Genomic DNA, 6,195 nt, shown 5'->3' on the forward strand with positions numbered 1-6,195 from the left:
CTGTATCCGTGAGCACTAGGACACTTGCTAACATTTAAATATGGCTCATCCCTATTTGCCATCTTAAACATGGCATATGGACATTTCCTTAGAAATTATATATTAGGGCTACATAAGATGTTTCAGGCATGTCTTGTTTTAAGATCACCAGTCCTTAGCAAAGGCAGTGCTGTTGAGTGAGTGTCAACTCCTGACGACCACAGAGCCATGTTTTTTCTTGGTGGAATACAGGAGTGGCTTATCATTGCTTTTCTCCCACACAGTATGAGATGATGCCTTTGCCAGTCACTGAAGTGAGCATCCGCCCCATGCACCTTCCTATATCGCTGCTGCCCGATATAGGTGACTACAAATATATATGTACTAGGCACAGTCTGGGAAGCATACCGGCAGGGATTCCAACTAAGAGCGCCTTGTTCCCTGGGCAAGCTGCTTCCCCACTGCACCACCGCAGCTGTTAGCATTCTGAATTCTGATATTAAATTCAACAGATTTTTGCTCTGCTTGCCACTGCCATCCATGCTTATTACATAGAGAAGATACAGAAATTGCATACACCATGTGCAGTTTTGCATCACTAGAGCATAATGGTTTGTTATTCTAGCCCTTTTATATCTAGAGCGTTTGAGACTTCCATGCAGTTGTCAGTGCATGAATGCAGCCTGAATTTTCAAATCCTTCTAAAAAATGGGGAGCTTTTTCTATAACTCTTGAAAAGATAGTAAATAGATTAAAACTTTAATTGTGCAATGGCAACAATACTCCGATTTCATTATAATTCACTCTCTGAAGGTCATGAGATATATTGTGCAGTCACTCTATCTAAAGCTCTGCCATTTTTCCTCTGCATTGTACATAGCCAAATAAAGATGCAATACATTTTCAATATTTAGTTAGACCCTACCTTTGAACCTTCTTTTGTTGAAGGAGCTAGCCAACTGTTTCCAGAAGTACTCTTTACATTATTTAAAGACGAATACACACACAGTGCCATCACCTTAAGTGACACAGAGAAGAAATGCTTGACTAACAGGCAGAAGGTTACCATTTTGAATCCCTGCTGGTATGTTTCCCAGACTATGGGAAACACCTATATCGGGCAGCAATATAGGAAGATGCTGGAAGGCATCATCTCATACTGTGAGGGAGGAGGCAATGGTAAAATCCACCTGTATTCTAAAAAAACAAAACACCACAGGGCTCTGTGGGCACCAGGAGTTGAAATCAACTTGATGACACACTTTACCTATACACACACAGCACAGAACAGAACACATTGTCATAGGCCAAGTTACACCGTTGATTATCATGAGGCAACAGCCCCTTAACCCATTTTGACAACGGATTTGTTTACATGATTAAGGAAAACCTGGAGAAAGAAAGTTAAAGTAAAATAGATATAAAGTACTATTTAATTTTTAAAAATACTTATTTAGAAAGAGTACTGTTTACAAACCACAGTGGCAACTTCTAATTGGGTACAAACTCTCTCAGCTCAGACTAATTAAGGGTGAAAATAAATTAAAAGATTTCCATCTGAAGATTGGAGACTATGTTGGAAGTATCATGGTAGTAGCTTTGTGAGGGTGGAATCTGATGTGTGGAATCTGTTCAAGCAATTCACACCAAGGAGTACCAGTGACCCAAAATAGTTTGCAAGGAGCTGTGGCTAGAAGACCACTGAGAGCCACCAACCATGTAAACAAACCTGCAAGGCATTTGTAGTTTGGAAAAACCACCAAATTAGCAATTCTTATTTTTATTTGTTAAATTTCTATAGATCCTTTTATTAAAACAATCTCAAGGCGGTTCACACATAAGTTAACAAAACCGATATTCTTGGACTGCAGAAGTGATCTCTCCATTTTGGAACTCACATTCTTTCATATCACAGAATGATGGACAGTAGCTTCATTTTTAAAAATTTGATAGCCCATAATCTCCTATCTACTCTTCTAGGTGTAGGCCAAGGAACAATGTCACCTCACCATGTACAGTCATGTGGCCAGGAAGTTTAATGCATTGATGTTGCTTTTGCTGCTGTATGAAAACACTTAGTTTGGTAAAGCAATAAATGGGTCAAGGCAAGATGTGGCACAGAAACAGCTCTGCATATATAACAGCTCTGTATGCATCACCACATTCCTATTTTCTTCTGTCACATAATATAGGCACCAGGAAGAAAATTATTAATCTAAAACTGTGATACAGAAATCCTATTTCACACTCAGTATTTATTCCCTTAAGCATCTGGCACTTGAACATCCTTTAGTTTTGTTGTTCCTGCTCCCTGGAGATCTTTTATTTCATGAAAGCACAAGAGATCTTGTGAATTTCATATAAAAATCAAGGTATGAATATGTGTGTGTGTGTGTGTGTGTGTGTGTGTGTGTGTGTGTGTATGTGTGTGTGTGTGTGTGTATATATATATATATATATATATATATATATATATATGGCAATTTATATTGCATTAGCAGTTTAAAAACACGCTTGCAGATATATTTGCATTCTTTAAGAGGCCATGTAGGCTACCAGCTGCAACTTTAAAGCTCCAAGTAAACTTTCAGAAGATGGGGGAGGGGTACTGGCCATTTATGCCACTTTGAGAATCCAGTGCATGATGAAATAGTCCAAGCTAAACACCATACAGGAACAACAATTTATCCTCCCAGTAAATTAAAATCAAAATATTAGGCCAGACATGGATACAAGAAAAGTAGTGTACTGTAGGGGATGGGGAAAGACCAGATAAAAAGGAGGCAAAGCAGCTGTGCTGGTAACTAGTTGGAAAGTGATGGCCTAGAAGTAGTGCAGTAAAAGAGGGAGCACTCCATATTTTCAAGCTTGCATTCAACAGGTTGCAGTACTGCCCTATGCTTGCAAAAAAAAAGGGGGGGGGGGTCTTAACTGATGGTGCAGTCTGACTCTGTTTCCTCAATACCGAAGTGTCCACATTTATTAATGCTACAGATCAGGGAAGGAAAGACAGGATTCCTTCTTAGAACCAAACTTAACAGCGTGGAGCGTCAGAGTTTGCTGACTGAAGCCCTGCAGAAGATGAATGGGATTCCCCTCCCCCACGCTGAGGATTATGCAAACTATACACCATTTTACAGTGTGAATAGCTCGTCCCCTCCCCCCTCCCCGCTCCCGACCTTTCTACTTAAAATCTACACTCAACACCCAAGTTCGTTCAGCAGATCAGCAACACCCTTCCTCACGAGGGCCTCTCCCCCTCTCGACCACATGATAAAAGGCAAGCGATGAGAAAGCAAGGCAGTTCTCCTCGCTTCCCCTCCCCCACTCGGAGCCAACACTTCTAACCCATATTTTGTTTTTCTCCCAAAATAAATAAATAAATCCTGCCCCCCCCCGCCCCCAGTGATAGCTGAGGCTCGCACCGTGGAAGCTGGTACACATTACATATCTCCTTTTCGAGGAAAGGAGAAGATTTTAGAAACAGGACTTTCCAGGCGATTTCGGCGACTTTTATGGTTTAAAAGCAAACAAAAATACACCAAGTCACATTTAGGCAAGAAACATACAGGAGAGGGGAGATGGTTCCGAGAAAAAGCCTCTGTAAAATATGAGAGTGTGTGTGTGTATATATATACACACACACACACAATAGCAACACGCACAACTGCAGTGGAAGGGAAACACGAGGAAGTTGGGAGTCCCACTGAAAAATATTGCAAACCAAAGCCGTTTTACACTCAAAAAAACTGCATTTGTCAATTTCACAGACAGACACAAAAAAAGTCCCAGAGCGGAATAAAGACTCTTTCCAAACTCACCTCCCTCAGTGTGTGTTAAAGGCACAGCTTACACTTCTGGAAGCAACAGAGAAAAGCCTCAACTTCGGCTAACACACACATAAGACAGACTTCCTTTCACTTGCAGTCCATGGTGGAACTCTTCTTTTCCTAGGTCCCAAAAGCGTGAAGGCAGATTGTAAATCTCCGGCAGCCCTCACACACTCTTCCTCCCCCTCCTCTTTCACATACACATACACAAGCGGTGGAGGCGATCAAAAGGAAGTCCCGAGAGTGGGAAGAGGGAAATGGAAAGTTTTTGGGTGCGGAATGGCGGTCAGGAGGTGCAGCTGCTGCTGCTCACGACTTCATTAGCAGTTAGAGTGTTTGGTGTGTGTGTGTGTGTGTGTGTGTAAAGGGAGTCTTCCTCCAGAGACAGCAACAGCAGCTCGGAGAGAGGGAGAAGCAGACAAACACATAAGGATAGATCCATAGAGACAATCAGTGATCTGGGGTGGAGGGGGAGAGGGGGATCAGCCACATTGATCTTAAATACAAGAAGAAACTAGGTTATTTATAGATAGTACAGAGAGATCCACTCACACATTTCCTCTCTGTATTAAGGGTTTATAACTTTCCATCTGCTAAAACATAAACACCTACCTTTACATCAAATCAACCCCCACTCCCTAATTGTTGTGTCCTGAAGTAACTCCTGAGTCACTTTTAGGGATTATTGAAACGTTGTTTTGCTCCACTAAAACAAAACAGAACATCTGCCCCTCCCCCTCTCCTGCATTCAAATAAAATGTTAACCCTGTGGAGTCAGCAAAAATGGATCAAAGGTAGAAAAACCTACATTCACTCCATTCACACATAATAATGCCTGGTTTTGTATATCGATCTTATTTTCACTGAGCTGTTTTTCATAAGGAAAGGGATTGCCTGAGAGTAGAGATAATAATATTAATAAACATAAACATTAAATAGATTATGTTTTTGCTAGGTGAGTAAAAATACATTTACTCTGCTTTTCCGCTTAATATAGCGGAACATACAATATGCACACACACACACACACATACGCGCGCGCACATACATATGCACACACACACACACACAGAGCATAGATATTGTACAAGTCTTCTCTTTAGGCACTTACACAAATTTGTCAGAGCCATCTTTTATTTTTATGTTGTCCCAGTTTTACAAAAAGTTATTTCCTCTTGGCTGAACCAGAAAATCCTAAATCCATTTTGTGTAATTTGCAGCATAACCTAATAATGGTCATCAAGAGACAAGGAGTGTCTACGTAAATTAAATATTATATCATTGGGAGTTCACCTATTAAAAGCAGGACACAACCCATAATATTTATATACGCGATATACTTCATGAGTGATTTAAAACCAATGCTTCTATGCAATAATTATAGCACATTAAAATATGGACTTACACCGTCTCCATAACTGTGATTCAGCAAAATAGATTTTATTACATATGAGCTGCCATTCAACCCTGAAAACAGATGTTGATGTTCTTTTGTCTTGGATGAATCTTCCTTTTCTTATTTTTCTTTAGACTTGCACAGCTTCATACTGAGCTACAACACTGAATCGAGAAAAAAGGAGCAGTACAAAAAGCAATGCAAGTAAATGATGCAATATTGCCCTGGTTACATGTGCCTCCCATCCCCCAATCTCTTACTGGTGAGAGTGCTGTGTTTTTTCCGCCTGCAGGGTCACATTGTGGCTGATTGATTCTCCTTTCGCCTTGCTCAGTCATTCAGATTTGGAAAGTAAATAACAAGTTGACATCATTACAGCTCTCTGCATTACTGTGACACATTCCTCTGCTACCATACACTCTCTATTAGCTGCGCAGAACAAAATGTGTGCTTGTTTTAAACAAGGAAGTCTACTAGATTGTGTTGATTACTGTGAGAGGGGATGGGTATTTTAAAAACAGTACTAGGATCAATATGTAAAATGAATGTATGGTTGCCATATGGACGTTTTTTAATATGAGATCTATCAGCTTTAAACATCTTTACTTGAAAGTAAGACCCATTGATTTCAGTGGCATTGTCTTCCAAATTAGTATGCATAGCTTTACAAGCATTGTGTCTGTTACATAGCACTGGGAAATATCAGCATAGTATAGCACATTGACATTAGTGTGTATAAAGATTCATGTTAATGTTGATGTACTTTGGTCTGATTCATATACACTAAAATCCCCCATGCAGAGTAGTTCCACAGCTAAAATAGCATGAAGGAAGTAATGCACAAATTGATGATACCATGCAGTTTCTAGTAGTTTTCAGAAGCCTGGAAGTTTAAACACATGGTTTCATAAATCATTAGAGGGATGTGTAGCCCTTTGACTCGTGTTACCTCCTTTATATATTTGTGACAACTGGACATGATGGGCTATG

At 40.1% G+C, this 6,195-nt stretch overlaps 1 protein-coding gene across 8 annotated transcripts in view; it reads right to left on the reverse strand.

Annotated features, from left to right (window-relative positions):
- The window catches only part of TBL1X (transducin beta like 1 X-linked), a 214,332-nt gene extending 208,787 nt beyond the window's left edge, over positions 1-5,545 (reverse strand). For 2 of the 8 annotated variants that reach the window (XM_053311761.1, XM_053311762.1), the window contains exon 1: positions 3,801-4,184. The gene's annotated coding sequence lies outside the window, so the exon portion shown is untranslated. Of the gene's footprint in view, positions 1-3,800; positions 4,188-4,421; positions 4,540-5,214; positions 5,370-5,465 lie in introns of those variants that run through there. The other 6 variants (XM_053311764.1, XM_053311758.1, XM_053311760.1 and 3 more) reach the window with 6 other exon arrangements.
- Positions 5,546-6,195: the final 650 nt, after the last annotated feature.

Source organism: Hemicordylus capensis, chromosome 3 (assembly GCF_027244095.1).
Source record: "Hemicordylus capensis ecotype Gifberg chromosome 3, rHemCap1.1.pri, whole genome shotgun sequence".
NCBI classification, from domain to species: Eukaryota; Metazoa; Chordata; class Lepidosauria; order Squamata; family Cordylidae; genus Hemicordylus; species Hemicordylus capensis.